A 19,006-nucleotide genomic window follows, 5' to 3' on the forward strand; every position below is an offset into this window, starting at 1 on the left:
TGGAAGACAGAGGTCCAAAACCAGTTTCCCTGGGCTGGAACCAGGAGTTGACAAGGCCGTCCATCCACCTTCTAGAGGCTCTAAGGGAGAATCTGTTTCCTTGACAGCATTCCTTGACTTCTGGCCACATCAATCCAACCCCAACTTCATCATCACATTCTCTTTGGAGTAAACACTCCCTCTGCCTCTCTCTTACGAGAACACCAGTGGTTACATCTGGGTCCATCCAGGTAGTCCAGAAGAATCTCCCCATCTCAAAACCCTTACTTTCATCCCATTGGCAAAGTCCCTTCTGCCATTTAAGGTGACATTCATAGGTTCTGGGGATTAGAAGGTGGACATTTGGGGGCAATGGTACTATTCAGTCTACTACAAGGTAGATACTATTAGCTTTCTCAGATGTAGGAAATGAAGTTTAGGGAAGTAATTCGTCTCAGGTCTACAATTTCCAGAGGAGAGATTTAAATTCTGCCAGGGAGACTTTAGGACACACTCTAAACAACTTTAACCTGTGTCCTTAATTACTGCATAATCCTTGGTTAAGAGTCACACTTAGGTATCAAGACCCAACTGAATATAACACAAGTACTGTCTCCTCTTTCACTATGTTTGCCTGGTGTATTTATGAATCTTGCCCAGAGCAGAAGAGTTCAGAAAATCGTTATACACGTTTACTAGGAGAAAGCATTTACCGTTTGATGTGCACGGAGTAATGGAAGGCTATTTAAAATAAAATAAAGTAAAATATGCCACCAAATCGTCAAGTGTCACAACAGAGGTAACCCCGTGGGAGTCTTGAGGAGACTAAAATTATCTCCAATTGTGCAGGTGAGAAAAGTGTCACTAAAGGCAGTTGTAGTTCAGCCAAGCCCTACGGCACAGAAGTAGGAATCTGGATATGTACGAATGGGAAAAAAGACATTTTAGGCATGGGAAACAGTCGAATGCTGAATGGATGAGAAATATGCATTAGACCTTTCTAAATCAACTGGCTTATTAACTCAGTACATCAGATTTGGTCAGTCAAACTAGCTTTAGCTGATTACTTATCCAGGGCATAGCTGTTGAGAGTCATTTTTGTCATAGAACAGTAAATAAAATTGTTGAACTATAGCTTTAGGCTTGCTAAGTGATAACAGATTGCTCTAGCTGATGTTCAAGTGACTTACTTGGTACTATTCACGAAATTGGGGGTTAACAACTGCTTAAGACAACATAGAGAATTGATCTTAAATAGTACTTTTAGTAGTTACTGTGTAAAGTATCTGTTCAGTAGCTCATGGTAAATGGATGTTTATAATCCCCGTTGGACAACCAACTGCTTTTTTGCAAATGGTAATGTGAATTGCTGTTGCATAAACTATAGTAATGACCACCTATCTAATCTGTTGTCCAAACCAGAAATCTTCTAACAATACTGGTCTCCTAATAAAAAGTAAGCATGAAGCTAACACACACTGGGTGTCTCCCGTGTGCCTGTGCATGCATCTATAGCTCACTGAACCCCCATAACAGCCCCCAAGAGAGGGACTCTGAGTGTCCCCATGCTGCTGGTGGAGAAACAGGCACAGGAAGGTTCAATAGTCTATCTACCTAAGATAACACAGAGGGCGGGAGAGCCTGTTTTTAAACCATCTGCCTCCAATTCCAGGTGCCAGGAGCCAGATTCAGCCTACAGGCCTCTTCTGCTCATCTGGAGGTGAAACCATGTGTAAGGATTAGTCAAATCCTGTCTTCACTCCTCAAGGTAGCTTGAACACTTGCACGTCCTCCAAGTAGCACGTAGCATAAGCAATAAGATGTTTGCCCCGGGTATTGTCCAGGAACTTGGAATCAGCTGTGTCTAGTTAGGCTGAGCTGGTTAAGACTGGAGAGGACCACCGATCTTCCACCTGGCCCAGTGCCTTTTGACCTCCTGCCATCAGAGGGCCGAAAACTACAGCCTGAGAATGTGCTGAGCCCCGCAGCCTAGCTACGCCAGCTCAGGACAATGATGAGCACACCTTTTCCCAATCACCTTTCCTCATGCTCCCCATGCCTCATACTGCCCTGCTTCTTTATTCTTTATCCCATAGATACCCCAAGCCCCTTGCCTTTGGGGAGGCGGATTTGAGAGCTATTGTCACGTCACTTCCTCGCTTGGCTGCCTTGTGAATAAACCTCCTCTTTGCTGCAAACCTCAGCATGTCAGTGTTTTGGCTTGCTGCGCCTCAGACAAAATGGTAGGGAGCAGTGGTAAAGGTCCCTTGCCTGTGAGGGAAGCTGGTTGCTAGTAGTCACGTTGCAGATGTTTTCTCCTCCCGGGGGGGCAGACGTCCTGCTCTTCCAGAAAGAAGGGAGAAAGGCAGGAGCTGGACCCTTGCTCTCAGGGTCACCGTCACCTAGGAGCTCGTTAGAAACACAGAATCCAGGCCCCACCCAGAACTACTGAATTACAGCCTGCATTTAACAAGATCCACAGGAGAGGCATACCCATATTAAAGTTGGAGAGGCACCAAGCTGGAGTCCACGTAGCAGAGAAGCAGACAGGATTCTAGACCACACAGAGTGTTAAAGGCCAACAGTTTGTTTTCTATTCTCAAAACAATGTTTTTGAGCCATGTTTATGAGCAATGTCCCAACTTGCTTCTAAGGTTTCTTGTGTGAAGAATGGATTGGAAGGAAACAAGATATATGGACACTAGTTAGGACCTCATTGCAACAGACAGGCAAGTTCAGTATTAGGATGTTGAGGAAGAGTTGACAGATTCAGAAGAAATTCAGGAGATAAACTGAAGCGGGCTTAATGGGGTATGAGACGGAGGAAAGGAAGGTCTTAGGGAATTTAAGGGTTTACTCCACGTATGAGCAAAGCCTCAAAATTCATCATTTGAACGTACAGAGGTAGAGCTCTCAAAGGACACTGGTTAGGAAGCAACAGTACGCCCTTTATAATTCCAAGAGACAACACGGATCAACTGTCTCGATGGAAAACTCGGCGGTACCGGTGCGTTTTTTCACTCAAACTTAGTTCCAGTGCCTATTACTCACATTTTCTGTGCCTAAACAACACAGCTTGAGGAACTGAAGGGGATTCCATCCTGGTAATTAAGGAGGGTCCCCAACACTGACAGTCCCATCTTAAAAAGCAGTCCCGCTGCATTTTACCCAAGGAGCAATGGCCAGAGCCTCCCTTTTAAAACGATGGGGAGAAATCAGAACATCACACACTGTCCCTTTCAGCTACTATGAACTGAGCCGCGAGACGACCAGCACCCCCTAGCACAGCGCCGGGGGCCACTGTGACAGGCGACAGCACAAGAGACGGAAGCCCAGGCCCAGGGGCTCCGAGCTCCACCGGCAACGCCCAGAGGCCAAGGCGCATTACCTTTCCGGGATGTGCTTTCCGCCCTTCCTCGTGGCCGACGAACTGGCTCATGTCACCCCCGCCAGGAGTGCCAAAGTCGCCAACCCGGCATCCCCGGTGCCAGCACAAGGCCACGAACCACAGGCGCCTAGGCACAAGCCCACGCAGCTCGCGGACCTCCTTCTACCGCGCATGCGCCACCGCGTGGCGTGTCGAGATGACTGTCATCACGCAGGCGGATTAACGCGCTTGATCGGTAAAGAGGATTCTGATGCCTGCAATTTCCCTCCTTAGCCGGAGGCTGGTAGCACACGTCCATTAGTTCGTGTGTGTACCCTTCAGCATTCCAATCATACGGGACATGGAAAGTTGTCCGACTCTCCCAGTTTCTTGTGTGGTTCTTTCAGATATTTCCCAAGTGCTTACATTCACACTTGTATCTTGTATGTAAGTATTTGTACGTAACAGGTATCCTGTAGTTTATAGAAGAGCAGCACACTATACACGTACTACATACATAGTCTACAATGTGTCTTGGATAGTGACGCTGTTATCTTTCTAAAATATAAACTTGGCTGGATTGCTCTGTCGCTTGAACATCTTCACTTAGCACAGAATACAGCCCAGGTTGTTAGCACAGCATTGAGAACTCTTTATAAACAGATATCAGTCTGTCTCTCCAACTGAATTATAAGTTCAAACTATGACTTACAAGGACCTACATCATCCACCTCCCTCCTTTGCCCTGCCAGCCTCCCCTGATCTCATTCTCTACTGCCCTGCCCTCACTCACTTTCCCCTGTCCAGCCACACTGGCTTCCTTACTATTCCTCAAACATGCCAAGCACAGGCGTGCCTCAGGGACTTTGCACCTACTATTCCTTCTGCTTCAGAACACACCCTCCCACCCCATCTCCACTCTCCCAGAACACACCCTCCCACCCCATCTCCACTCTCCCAGATATCCAATGGCTTGTTTCTCACTGCAAGGCTCTGCTCAATCGACATCTTAATAGAGGGGACTTCCCTGATCACCTACCACATTCCCTCACCTCTTCATCTTCTTTTGTTATTCTCCAAAGCATTTACCACCGCTTGACACTCCACATATTGACTTATTTATTCATCTCTCTCCCCCACTAGAATGGAAAGTACGTAAGGGCAAGAACTTTGTTCTCTTCCTACTTCCTAGAACAGTGCCTTCAACTTAGAAGGTGTTATACAAATATTTGCTGAAAATGAATGTATGACTTCTTTGCCCTTTCACACTACCCTCTAGTCACACCAGAGGCTGCCCCTCCAGAGCACAAGTTCAAGCCCTGGGCCTTTTGTACCTGTCCCCAATACCTGGGCTGTCCTTTCCTCATTCCGGCAAAATCCTCTTCCCCCAAGCCCAGCTCAAACGCTGTCTCCTCAGTCAGGCCTTCCTCAATTTCTCCTCTATATTCCTGCTGCACTTGATTCTTTTATCATAATTAACCCACTTAGACTCACTACATGTTTCTCTTCCTAGACAACTGGAAGTTGCTACTGAACAAAGACTTCTACTCACCTCTGTATCCCCGTGCCCTAACAACAAACCTATAAGGCTCTCGGTGTTTACTGCAACAATTCATTTTCTGAGTCTCTACCAATTCTAGGGAGTGCGTAGTATAGTCTCCTCCTCGTTATCAGTGAGCCTGGCATCTGTGGGAGGGCCTTACAGCAGAGGAAGTCACCAATGGATCATAACTAAGGTCCTGAGACTGCAATGGCAGACAGCATGGTGAAGTTAGCCCACTGCATGCAGAAGACCCACAGAGGAGTCAGCATATGCAATGGACTACACTTGGTATAACATGTGAACAATCAAGGTTTACAAACGTGTTCTCATGCACTTGTAAGGATCTTCTAGCCCACGCGGAACAGACAGAACACACACAAAGGAGCCTGGAGGAAGTGAGTAGGCCGGCAGCTGCGCCCTAACGTCTTAAGAGGTAACATTTCTGTGACTACAGTTTAAACACATCAGATAATTTGCCTCCTTTCTAGACACCCTGGTTATCACAGGACAGGCCAAGCCTCTCAAGTTTTAAAGCTAAAGTACACGGAAGATCTGTGAATAGGGCTGAAGATATTTAAGAGCTAGTACCTGCATTAAGCAACCAGGTTATAGAATGAACATTTATCTTGAAATTCCAGTCTCTCCCTCTCTCTCTCGCCTCCTATCCCCTATCTTCCCACCTCCATCTCTATCCCCTCTCCCCTACTCCCTGTTTTATGTATATACGTGCATCATTTTATATATACACGGAATATTTACTGTCTGTTACATTGATTTAATAAAGTGCACACTCCTCAGGCTAAATTTAGAAAGAGGACAAAATGAACACTTTCACATGGGCGTCAGTGGTGTTCCAAAGACAAAAGATTCCTCAGTCTTAAAACATGGCAAACACCATGTTCCTTCTGATAGTTAGATGCTAGAAAAAGGCAAGTGGATCCTTAAAATTCACACGCTATTAACACCTACTATCAACAGAGTAGATCTTAAAGCGGAAACAAGAAAACACCAGCCTTTTAAGTTCTTCCTGTCTGAAGATAAGAGTAAGAGGCGGTAGTGTTCTTCCTCACTTGCACCCGAAGGGTAAAAGCAGCAAAAATATCTTAAACACATATATGATGAGGAAGCCACTCTACCTGGTCCACTCTGTTTTGTTTTGCTTCTAGGGATCTGTCTCACTCTGAACCTTTGCTTTTTGTTTTCTCTTTTATGTACGCTAAGAACCTGAGAGTCTAAACCTTTTCTTCCACCTCTCAACCAATAAACAGGACAAAAGAACATTTTTATGTTTTTATGTATTTTCCATTCAAATTTTTAAAAAAGAGATAAGTAAGCTAGCTCAGTTCATATTTCTCACAAAGATCACTTTCCAAACTAAACTCAATTGTTTGTGACCATAAACAGGAAAAACACCGTACTCTAGTAGCACCATCTGACATTTCCACCGTAATGTTACCAAACACAACTTGACACGAATGTCAGAACTATTAAAAATGTTAAAAATCCCCAACCCCACTCAAAATGCATACCAAAGTTCAGGTAAAGGAAAAACAAAAACAAACACAAAAGCAACTCACCGTTATCTTTATGTTCTTTCAGAAACCCATTAACAGCACACTGGAATTTAAAACTAGTGTCGTCATCTGACACCTGATGCCCAATTGTACACATTTTTAAATAAGGAAGAGTTTCTGGTAAGTCCTATAAGGCAAAACCATGAAAATATGTATTATTTCCTTTGTAGGGAAAGAATAAAAAATTAATTAGAGAAGGCAGAATATAAACCAGGAGAGTACATTAAACTTTGTATGTCAGTCATTCTGATGAGAGCCATTTTTTCCAAAGCTGCTTTAACCAGTAATTATCACTTGATTTTCATTCAAACTGCAGAACGGACAGTTACCAGGCATGCAAAAGGAAAAGCAAATCTATGTGAATGAATGCACATGTAACTCAAAATGATATAAACAGTTCTGCCTACATTTATGTTCTATCTTACATTTCAAGGGCCATAAAGCGGCTGTGATTTAAGGAGAGTAGTAGAATAGAGTCAGAAGAACTTGGATTCGAATTAGGAAACAGAGGCAATTTCAGGCATTGTTGAGAACTGGTATTCTTGAGGTGGGAGAAAGTAGACTATCAATAGAAGACAGAAAAGGATAAGTGAAAATTCTCTAGTTCTGAATTTAAATGGAAAGTAGCAGTAGGAACCTATGACATATTTTAAAAATATTAAAAACAAACGTACATATTTCCTAGCTCTGACCACTGAAAAAGTCTAGAAACAACTGATGTCATGTCCAAAGGACTCAGGAGTCACCGAGAAGCTCCAACTGGCCAAAGATAGGGCCTCAGTTAGAATAATAACTGTAACGGAGTCCACGGTGATAGGAATAAATAAAATTTTACAAAACTGGTCGACACTGGAGGATATTTGTGAATCAACTCATTATTTTGAAAACTGTTAAATAAAAGAAGAGAATCATGCCTCTACAACTGAGCAACCAAACAGCTGATGAGGGGAATCTTCTCCTCGTACAAATATACCCAGCTAATAAGTGAAAAAAAGAACAACAGAATTCACCATTCTTTGAAGCCTCAACTGAATTAATGGATGTAGGTATGAATCATCAGTGACTGCTAATACCACAGAAAGACACAACTATATACGTCTCCATGGAAGAACACATCATCACCCATGAAACTGTCTTGCCAAAACAAAACATGCAAGCTTCATTCAGATCGACTACCGATTTACAGGAAATAAAAGGACTGAAGAATATGTTACCAACACATGGAATGTAATCATCGGCATCTAGATGGGACAAATTACCTGGTTTCTTTAAAAACAAAATTCAAGGAGGAAAAAAAAAGTGAGAGAGACATGGAGGGAGAACCTATAGATTAAACAAGACTTCAGAGACCTAACAATCCACGGCAAAGTGTGGACCTTATTTGGATCTAATTCAAAATTCTTATAGACAATTTTTTATGACGTTTAGGAGACAACTGCAAATTTGAGCACTCCCTGGGTATTTAATATTAAAAAATGATATTAAGGAATAAAAGTCCTATATTTTAAATGCACGTACCAAAAACGTACAGGTGTAATTTACATGTTGTCTCGGAGCTGCTTCAAGATAATACGGAATGGGGTGAAACAGGTGGGGGTATAGATAAAACATGACAGCCATCAGTTGGTAAATAAGAAAGCTGGATGAGTTCCTGGGTATACAAGGAACACTCACAGTAGTTTTATACTTTTGTATATGCTTAAAATTTGTGATAATTGTTTAAAAACAAGACGACACTGTAGAAAACAGTTTGGCACTTTCTCACAGGTTAAGCGTAGAGCTTAGTATTTGGCAGTAGGCTATGATCCAACAACTCTGCTACTACCTACGCTGCACATCTAACAGAACTGAAAGCAGGGATTTGAACAAATATCTGTACACCAATGATCATAGCAGCATGATTCACAATACCTACAAGGTGGAAAACAACCAAGTGTCAATCAACCGTTGAATAACAAACTGTGGTCTATATACACACAATGGGATTTTCTAAGCCAAAAAAGAAATGGCATTTCGTTACGTGCTATAACATGGATGAACCTTGAAAACACGACGTTTAGTGCAATAAGCCAGACACAGAAGGACAAATACTGCAGATTCCACTTACACGAGGTACCTAGAATAGGCCAATTCACAGAGACAGAAAATAGAACAGAGGTTACCAAGGGTTGGTGGGAGGGAAAATGGGGTTGTTACTGTTTGATGGTTACAGAGTTTTTGTTGAGGATGATGAAAAAGTTTTGGTTCTAGACAGCGGTGATGGTTACACAGCACTGTGACTGTACTTAATGCCACTGAACTGCATATTTATAAACGGTTAAAAGAAATATGATTTCTCTATATTTTACCACAATAAAAAAAAAGCAATAACAGAGCTGAAATTTCAATTCTTCCTTTTCCGAGAGTCAGTTTCATCGTCTGTAAAATTAGTAATTGTAGTTGTCTATCCTCTGAGCTTAGTGCAGGGTAAGCACTCAGTAGGAGATATCAGTACTACTTCCACTTCAAGAGCAAAGGATTGCTGTGAAGATTAACTAAGTCAATGGATATGAAAGAACTTTCTAAATGGCAAACTGCTCTACAAATATTAAAAGACATTAGGTGTTACTGTCTCCCAAGGCCATGGAACAGGTCAGAAGGAGGATAATTCTTTTGCACTGGAATGTCCTACATGGGCCAAGAGAACAGATGGGTTTCTGTACTATATCAGAAGGCATCAGGAAAAGGAAGCATAAAACTTAGAGAACAATTGTCTTTTACACTGATGCTTAAACATGCTCAGGCAACTGCTTAACATAAGTGCTAAAGACATAATGGACATACCTTTCTTTCTTTTTAGGATACTACTGTAACTACTAAAAGTTTACTTCATTTTCAAAATGTAGAACATGGAAGCTTATAGAATTTCTGAAGCATATCTAGAGCCTACTGCCAAATACTATAGTTCAATTCATATCTTTCATCTCATTTTGAAACAGCAATTACAAATGTGTATTTAAGGAAACCACTAGCTTCCCTTTTTGAACCCACGAGAGAAGGCCAGGACTCACCTTAGCATAAGATGATAACTACTGAACTACTATGAATTATTACAGTATCAGAAAGAAGGTCATTTTCAATTACGCCTTCCATTTACCTCTGGCTTGTAAGAGCGGCGAGTATTTGCTAAGTCAATAATCAGCCCAAGTTCTTCATTCTGTCCTTGGATTTTGTTAAGAGATCCAAGGGGGAGAAACGTTCTTCTGGAGCAAGATTCTTTTCAAAACTCTGTCAGAAAGAATAAAATAAGGAAGAACATATGTTTAAAATCCTTTACTATGTTATCCATTTATTCAAACCCTGGGATGCTAACATATGAGATTCAAAGTCAAGTTTCCTCCTCTGCAGCTTACAAGCGATATTACAATCCTTTCTTCCAGAGAGATTAGACGGAAGAAAATAAGCTCACTTCTATATAGTTATTTCTATGTTTGTTTATTTCATGTTGGTCTCCTAACCTGACTCTAAACTCCCAGAAGGCAGGGACCACATCAATTTTGCCTACCACTGTATTGCCAGCTCCAAGCGGAGTGCCTGAAAATAGACACAGAGATAAATACTTCTTGAATATCTACATATAGGAAGGATGGCTTTCACTGCTAAATATTCTTTCATGTATTTGGCTTATACATGTACCCTGTTCCATTGATCTCTTTGGTTATTCAAGTGTCAGCAACACACACTTTTTTTCTTAATTAGTAGACTAGTTTTAGAGCAGTTTGAGATTCACAGCAAAACTGAGCAAAATGTACACAGTTCCCACTTACACCCTCTCTCCTTCATCCCACACAGCCTTCCCCATTATCAACATGCCATACCAGTGTGCTTCATTTGTTAGAATTCATGAACCAACACTGACACATCGTTATCAATCAAAGTCCACAGTTTATTGCATTCATGGTACAAGTAACCGACTATTTCTTTATTTCTAGTATAGTCATCCCCAAACATTTACATACTGAGATACATATTACTTTCTTATAAATTACTTTATTCTTTATTTATAGTTAGGGCATTGCATTGTTTTTTTTTGTTTTTTAATTAAGTACAAAAGTTGGTTGTATTTGTCTATGAATCCCATTTCTGGATAGTAAAAGAGGTATTAAAAAGTATTTGCTATAAAAAGGGAAAATGGAGTACGACGGGGTTGAGAGCCAGGGCTCTCTATATGGTGAATTCAGATTTCTGGAAGAATACGGTATTAACTTTTGCTCACCTTTTTTAAAGGAACTTTGAAAGCAATGAAACGAGTCCCAGGCGTCCGCTGTTCAACTGGGAGATAGTCTTTCCACCTGTTAATATAGTTTTTGTTAGGCAAATTTTATGTTAGGCTGTCTCCCTGCACAGGATGAATGCGCCTTGAAAATGGAAATCATATCCCTCTACACCGGCTCCCAGGTGGTCCCAGCGTCCCGACCCCGACCCCGGCCGCGCGCGACACACTTTCCACAAACTGACACACACGGAGCCCGCGCGAGGGCCGGGTCGCGCGGGCTTCCCCGCCGGGTCGCCTGGAGGCCGGTCCCCCGCAAGCCGAGCGCACGAAAGGGCGCCCCAAAGGCGCCGGCCCAAGGCGCCCGCTGCGCTTTCCCTTTGGAAGCTGGGCTGCGGGGCCCAAGCGTAAACCCTGAGACAAGGAACACGCGCACCACGCCGCCACGGGGGACGACAGGCCGGGCGCCCACCTAGCCGGACACCCTGCATTTCTGGAATCACCGGACGCCTGTGTAAATTTCCGTCTGGCCTGTCATTTTCCAAAGGCCACTCAAGATCAGGGGACAGAACGCCTCCTCTCCAAGTGTCCTGCCAGCCCACCCACTCAAGATCAGAGGGACAAAATGCCTGACTAAAACAAAACAAAACAGAAACACAAAAAAACTGGAGAGAGGGAGGAAAGGGTGCCCTGAAAAATAAAAAAAAATTTTAAAAACTAAGCACGTTGACAGCGCTAAGAAGAAACTACCAGGAAAAAGAAACCCTACATGTCAGATCCTAAAGTACAGAAGGGCAAGCCCGCCGACATTCCAGGACCGGGGGGACCGGGGTCCCCAGCCCTGCAGAGCCAACCGCAGACCGGCTCGGGCGCCCCTCGGAAGCGCGGGATCCCCGCGGCCGAGTCTGTGACCCCCGGCCGGCGCCGGCTCCCCTCTGCCCACCCTGCGCGCGGGGGCTGGAAACTGCCGCGGAGAACCACGGCGGGGCGGGAAGGGGGGCTCCAAAGAGGGTCTGGCGACTCGAGTCGCTCCGTTTCTCGGTGGGCTCAGCGCGCGCCGTGGGGGAACAGGAGCGGGGGTCCGGGAGGAGGGGACGGACGGCACTTACGTAGACCGGCAGCGGCCACGGGTAGACGGCGGGCTCGGTCCCCAAGAGCGACTCCAGCCTCAGCTCCAGCTTCTCCCCCATGTCTTCGCGCGCGGGCCCCGCACCGCGCTAGTCTGGCGGTTGGGGGAGGGGCGCGGCGCCGCCGGCGGGGGCGGGGCAGACGGGCAGGCGGGAGGCTGAGGGGGGCCTGGTCTGGGCCTCAGCTGCCGCCGCAGCGCTCCCGTCCGACCCCCGGCTCCCTCTTTGTGCTCACAGGCCCGGGGCCTCCAGCGCTGCTGCGAACTCGGGCCGGCGTGAGGCGACCACAATGAGCCGGGGGCCGGGCTGAAACACTCCCGGCGCGCGCGGCCCGCCCCGTGGACTCGCAGGCTCGCACGCACGCACGCACGCACGTACGCACGTCTTCGGCTGCCCCTGGCCACCCTCACCGGCCTGAAGTGGGGACCCGGGAAAACCCCTCATGGACAGTCGTGGCGGGTTTGACTCCCGACCTTGACGTAGCGTGACACACCCCCTCCCCCCCCCAATAAAAGAAAAGGAGCATAGGAGGCAATCTCATACATTATTGATAAACACATACAAAGACACTATTGGTACAAAACTATTTCTCCATACAGCAACTTTGAATTTTAATAATAAATACATATATGTATCAAACATTAATAAAAGAATAAAATTATCCAATATGAGTACATTTGCTCTTGTTTTGCAATTAGTTCCAGGATTCTATTTTAGATTACTACTTCATATCTGAGAGAGTTGGGTGTGTGTTTGGTTTTGTGGAAGCTGCATTGTGCTAAATTTTACCTTTCTTTCTTGAATTAAATGGCTTTTGTTATCCCTTGGGAATACTGAAGACAGCAACAGCAGATTACTACCTACCAGTGGAAAAGTATAAATAGCAATTTTAGCCACTAGTGATTCTGAAATTGCCCTTAACTTTGTCCTTATAAAAATGCTCCAAGAATTACGTTTTGCAAATCCACAGATTTACTATCCATATTCAAGTCATTTATGTGGAGAAAGAATGTAGCCAGCCTTATCAGTAACACAGGATGTTATAGCCATCAAGCCATCAGCAGCTGAAGCCACACCCAAAGCCGCACCCTGAGGGGATTCAGGATGGAGAAAACAGGATACTGGCCCTAGATAATTAAAGTGCAAATCAAGGGAATGATTTCCAGGAGACCAGATTCTTGCATCTCACCATATATAGAAAAGTGCTACATTTATTAACTTAAGATGTCTAGTTTCTTTAATTAACAGTAATCTTTTGATGTTCCAACTACCTGTCTTTTTTTTTTTTTTTTGCAAGAACCTCTAAATACCCTGTGCCCTCCCTTAGCTCTTCAGAACAGTCCCTCAGAGCTATCTGAGAGGCTGTCTCCTGATTTCAGTCCTCAGTATGTCTTCCACATAAAACATAATTCTCAACTTCTAGGTTGTGCATTGTTTTTCAGTCAACATTTAATTGTATGGCTCATGTAGGTACTATGCCTAAATGTAATGGGATGAGCTGTAAATTATTAAAACTAGATAAATCCTGTCAGCTCTACCACTAGCTGAGATCCAGGCTTTCACCTCTGGATACCTCTGGCAGATATGGGGTCTGTGTTGGTCTTAAAATTATTCTTAGAAGAGTGGGGACTCATTCATTCTTTCAACACATTTTATTGCTTATATTCTATGTGTCAGTTACAGTGCTGGGTCTTGAAATACAGAAGTCAACACACGAAAATACAAGGATAAAACACATTTTCTACCATATTAACTTTTTTCATTCATCAATTCATCCCTAAATCATTCAACACGCATCTTCTTATTGAATACTGATGAGGGGTCAAATGCTATGCTAAACACTCAGTATATAGCTGCAAACGAGATGGACAGGCCCTGATTTTGATGTCACTACTATCTTTTGTCCTGCCATATAATGGGACAGCTTCATTATTCCCTTTACCCTAAGTTTTTATCACAAATTGCTAATGAAAATAAAGCTGTTAGTGGAGTTTCAACATGCATAGGTAAGTGAGAACACAGAACTCCCCTTTCTCATGTCCCGTTCTCCTCCTTCTAACTCCCTATGTGAAGTCACTTTGTGCCAAGGCCAAGAAGCTGTGCCCCAATAAGAACCAAGCTGATTTCCTCACACTGACTGGGGCTATTGCACACTTAGAAGGCTTGATGCTTAATTTTGATAAGCAACTAGAAGACCATGGAGACAACCTATAAAAATGATTTGTCTTGGGAGAAAATACTAAAGAGGGTTAATGTGCTGTTCCACATGTCTAACCCCCTGGATTAAACCACAGGCACCAAGGTCACCAAGTGTACTTGGCAACAATGAGCTAATAATAAAAAAAAGCATCATACTGTTATTGTATTCATTTTCCCCCAAGGCGCTCTCTGATAAACACCACAACCTCTAAGAGAATTGAGAACAGCTTCCTTGTGGGGTAGGTCATATAATATATATGCATCTTTTTCCAAGCAGTTAAATCATATCCAGCTATCAGCACACCTTACTTAAGGCGATCGTAATGTATGAGATTAAATGTTCCTACCTGATCGGAAAACTTCTTGTCCTCAATTCATTGGCTGTACTGGATTTTTTTCTTCTTGGGTCAGACCTTCAGACTTCTACCAGAAATCCTTCCTTTGGGGAAACCAGGCCTTCCCAGAAACTCAGGAAACTGAAATGGAGACAGCAAGAGAGAAGGAAATTATTTGGACACATAGACCTCAATTGTTTGGTTTTAAGTAAACGTCCAAGCAAACATCTTCTAGATGGTATAATAACTTTAGGGAAATTCACGGTTTATAAGTTTGGGTACTCATAAACTGAACATATTATGATAAGAGTACAGGTTGCATTTTGTGTCTTCAACTCAAGCAAAGGCTTCAAAAAAGGCCCAGTTATCCTTTGTTCATTAAGACACAAAGAGAGGGCGAAAAGGGCAAGTTTCGAAGTCTTTTTCTTTACAATTTACTTCCTTTCTTCAGTCTTCAACAAGATCTTCAGGAAATTAACTTTACTAAAGTTAATTATTCATAAAATAAACATAGGAACCTGCAGAAGACTATTTCACAGAGACCTGTAATGTACAATATCCATTGCATACGTGCACCATGAGCTTGTCTTTTCTAGCACTGGCATACACAAAACTCTGTGTGTGTGTGTGTGTGCGCGCGCGCGTGTGTGTGTGTGTGCACGTGTGTGTCTTTTTCTGTGATGGAGACATAGGGAGAAAATAAATCTATTGGCTGCAATTTAGTGATGTACGAAGATTTAAAGGTAAAGGAGAAGGTTACATCAAGTGAAACTATAAAGTCATGAGGTTGTGGTTCCAAAATAATAACAATAGCAGTCTTCTGTAACCAAGGGAGCAGGCTCCTCAAATTATAGTCACACCTGTTAGACCATCTGCCCATACATTTCACACTATCATTAATGGAAAACAAATGGCACTGTCCCTCCTTCCCTTTATCCATTGGCCATCCTCATATGAACTCTTTTTCTCTTCAAGGTCATGCTCTTTCCTATCTGTTTAAAAATATTAGGATTTAGGAGGAGTGATACGTAATGTGCCGTGCCTTGGTACTTGTACCAGTGACGGCTCTGTAAGGAGCACTGGGTTGTTAGGAGGCTATCAACTGAGTTCCCCTAGAAGCAGAACTTGAGGCGATAATTTGAGTGCAAACTGCTCATCTGGGAGGTGCTTCCAGAAAACTCAGAAGTGGAGTGGGAATTGAGAATGGAGGCATGGAAGGAAGCCAACAGAGGTGTATTACCGAATAAATTACTCCTGCAGGGAACTGCTGCCAGTACTTCAGGCGAGTTCTGTGAAACTCTACAGAACATGTCTCAGAGTTATCCCAAGAATCGGTGAGAAACTTGAAGTACTTATCTTCCAGTCCCCTCTGTCCTTGGTTGAAAGCTACACCCAGATACATTAACTCCTGTACACTTCTGGCCTGCCCTAAGGTGGATAATTGCAGGCGGCAGCATGATTCTATCAGCATATACTGGAATGATGAGTGCTGGGGAGATATGAGTGGAGCATCGAAACCATCTAATACAGTCGGGGCAGGAGATATTAATTATTGGCTTGAAAGTCCAAATGGATAACCTTAAATTCCTGGGTTTATGGTTTTACTTTGAGGTATTTAAGCAGGATGTATGAGTAAAAATTTCCTCTGTTAAATCAAGTTTAAGGTCCTAACTCCCTAATCTTCTGGAAAACTGTGGTATCTTTTAACAGATTTTTGAAAAGTAACATGATTAAGATTTCAAATTGACCATTCATTCATTCACTCATTCAACACACATTTATTGAACACCTAAAGTATGTCATGGGTTAAACTAGGCACCAGTGTTACTGTTACTAAAATCATTATAGTGCCACCTAGAATTCAATGTATTGTGACACTCAAATAAGAAAATCCATAGTTACCGTAAAAGATATTACAGAGTGCTATAGGAAGACACAGTAAGACCTTAATTCATGCTGTGGACAGTAGTATATGGGCGATATCAGTAGGGCTTCCTGTAGAAGGCAATTGAAATGGATATGTAACATGAAGGAAGGGTGAAGTTTTGAAGAAAAGAGAAGATAAATTCACACTTACCAGAAAATGAATGGTTAAGGATCAGTCCAGAAAGGAGTTCCATTCATAATCAGTATAAGAAATGCTCACTGGGGCTTCCCCGGTGGCGCAGTGGTTGAGAGTCCGCCTGCCGATGCAGGGGACACGGGTTCGTGTCCCGGTCTGGGAAGATCCCACATGCCGCGGAGCGGCTAGGCCCCGTGAGCCATGGACACTGAGCCTGCGCGTCCGGAGCCTGTGCTCCGCAACGGGAGAGGCCACAACAGTGAGAGGCCCGCGTACCGCAAAAAAAAAGAAAAAAAAAAAAAAAAGAGAAATGCTCACTGGCGTGTAGGAAAAGAAGACAATGGAGAGGGGCGTAGAAGCCAGATCATGCATGGTCCATGTATGTATAGTAAGTGCTATGGTCTAGTCTTTGTGTTCCCCTCCAAATTCATACGTTGAAATCTTAATTTCCGCAGCTGATAGTATTAGTAGGTGGGGCCTTTGGGAAATGATTATGGTATTAGTGCTCTTATAAAAGAGACCCCACAGAGCTCCCTAAGCTCTTCTGCCATGTGAGGATACAATGAGAAGTCTGTGATTCAGAAGAGGGCCCTCATCTGACCATACTGGCAACCTATTCTTGAACTCACAGCCTCCGGAGCCGTGAGAAAAAAAATTCCTGGTGTTTATGAGCCACCCAACCTGCAGTATAATCTTACAGCAGCCCAAAAGGACAAAGAGAGTTTGGATGTGAGATTTTCCTCCAAGAAAGATGGGAATCCATTGAAGGATTTTACCTGGTAACTTAGAAGAGAGAAAAGTTTCATAACACAATCAGGTACTTTTATAAGAAAAATTTGTTTCTTTTTCAGAAAGATCACTCTGGAAATACTGTGACTAGATTTTTGGAGAAGTGTGATGGCAGGCCCGGATATAGAAAGATGAGTTGGTAGTCCATTAATATAAGTCAAACAAGAAAGTGGATATAAAAAGTGTGAATTTGTGGCTGAGAGTTCTTTTCTTTTACTACTTGAAAAATGTTATGTCAATGCTTCTGACTCCATAATTTTAGACAAGAAATATGCTGTCATTGGAATTGGTTTCTCAATAAGTGATGCATCGTTTCTGCCTGTCCACTTTCGAGATTTGTTTTGTCTCTACTTTTCAGAAGTTTAATTATGACGCGTCTTGACAAGGATACCTTTGTGTTTTTCCTCTTTGGATTTGCTCAGATCCTTGGATGTGTGCTTATGTCTTCTAAAAAATTGGGAACGTTTCAGTCATTATTTCTCTGAATACTTTGTCAGTCCTACGTGCTCTCTGTTTTCATTCTGGAACCTTGATGATATGAATGTTAGTGCTTTTGTTACTGTTTACAGGTTCTTGAGATCCTGTTCTTTCTCCCATCTCTACCCCTCAGCCTATTTTTCTCTGTACATGTGGTACATTGTATTGATCTCTTCTAAGTTCATGGTTCTGTGCTTTGTAATCTCCACTCTACTCTTGAGCAAAGTTTTTTGATTGTTGTATTTTTCAGTTCTACTGTTCTCATTTGTTTTTATTCTTATAACTTCTAGTTCTTTGTTCACATTTTCTATTTTTCCCATTTCCGTCAAGGAACACATAATTGCTAATTGAAGCATTTATGTGACAGCTTATTTAAAACCCCTGTCTGATAATTTCAATAGATGTTTTATCTCAGTGCTGGTGTAGGTCTATTGTCTTTTCTCATTTATTCTGTGATTTCCTGCTTCTTGGTGCCATGAGTATTTTTCAATTGGATTCTAAACATTGTGAGTTATTATATGACTCTGTATCCCATTTAATTTTATTATTACTTTTTAGAAGGAAGTCATCCTATTGGAGGTGGAGTATGAGGACTGGGGGGTTACGTACAGATTTCCACTGGGCCCTACTGTCAAAACCCCAGCAAAAGTGGGCACTTACATTCTCTCACTGCAGACAGATCAAGTAGAAGTTCAGCTATCCTACTGGCCCTTCTGACACCTTCCCCCCAAAAGTGGGAACATTAATATCATTCTGTTGCCTTTTAGTAGGAGTGGAAGTTCATCTCCCCAGTAGATTTCTTGACACCAGGGGAGGGGAGAGGTGAAGTGTTTGCTGTGTTTGCTGTCCTTCCTCCCACTTCATTCCTTCTTGTTGATGCCGGGTGTGGGTAGAGGGTCAGCTACCTGCTGGCCCCACTGACACCAGGGTAAGAGGAAGAGAACTGCCAACTAGCCCTGCTTGTGCCATCTCATTCTGTCTTACTGCCTCAGGACGGTTATGGGGATTCAGCACCCCATTGGGTCTCACGGACACCATGTGTTGGGGGTTAGTGGGGTGCCTACTCCCTCCAACCTGTAACATCCTATTCTTATCGATGTCAGGGAGAGACGGAGGCTAGGTCCCACCACTGGACCCCACGACTGTGTGAGGGCAGCCCAGTGTTAACTAGCCTGTCAGGCACCACCTTTGAAAGTCTCTTTGCTAATGCAAAGGGGTGGAGGCTCAGCTCACCACTGCACCACACTGAAACAGCCCTGGTGGCGAATCAGAGCGCTGCCTCTTCTGGAGGGCAGGAGTGGG

Source organism: Delphinapterus leucas, unplaced genomic scaffold (assembly GCF_059928025.1).
Source record: "Delphinapterus leucas isolate spDelLeu-1000000601 "Yukka" unplaced genomic scaffold, BTC_Dleu_Yukka2 spDelLeu_asBTCV2_sq40, whole genome shotgun sequence".
Classification (NCBI taxonomy): Eukaryota; Metazoa; Chordata; class Mammalia; order Artiodactyla; family Monodontidae; genus Delphinapterus; species Delphinapterus leucas.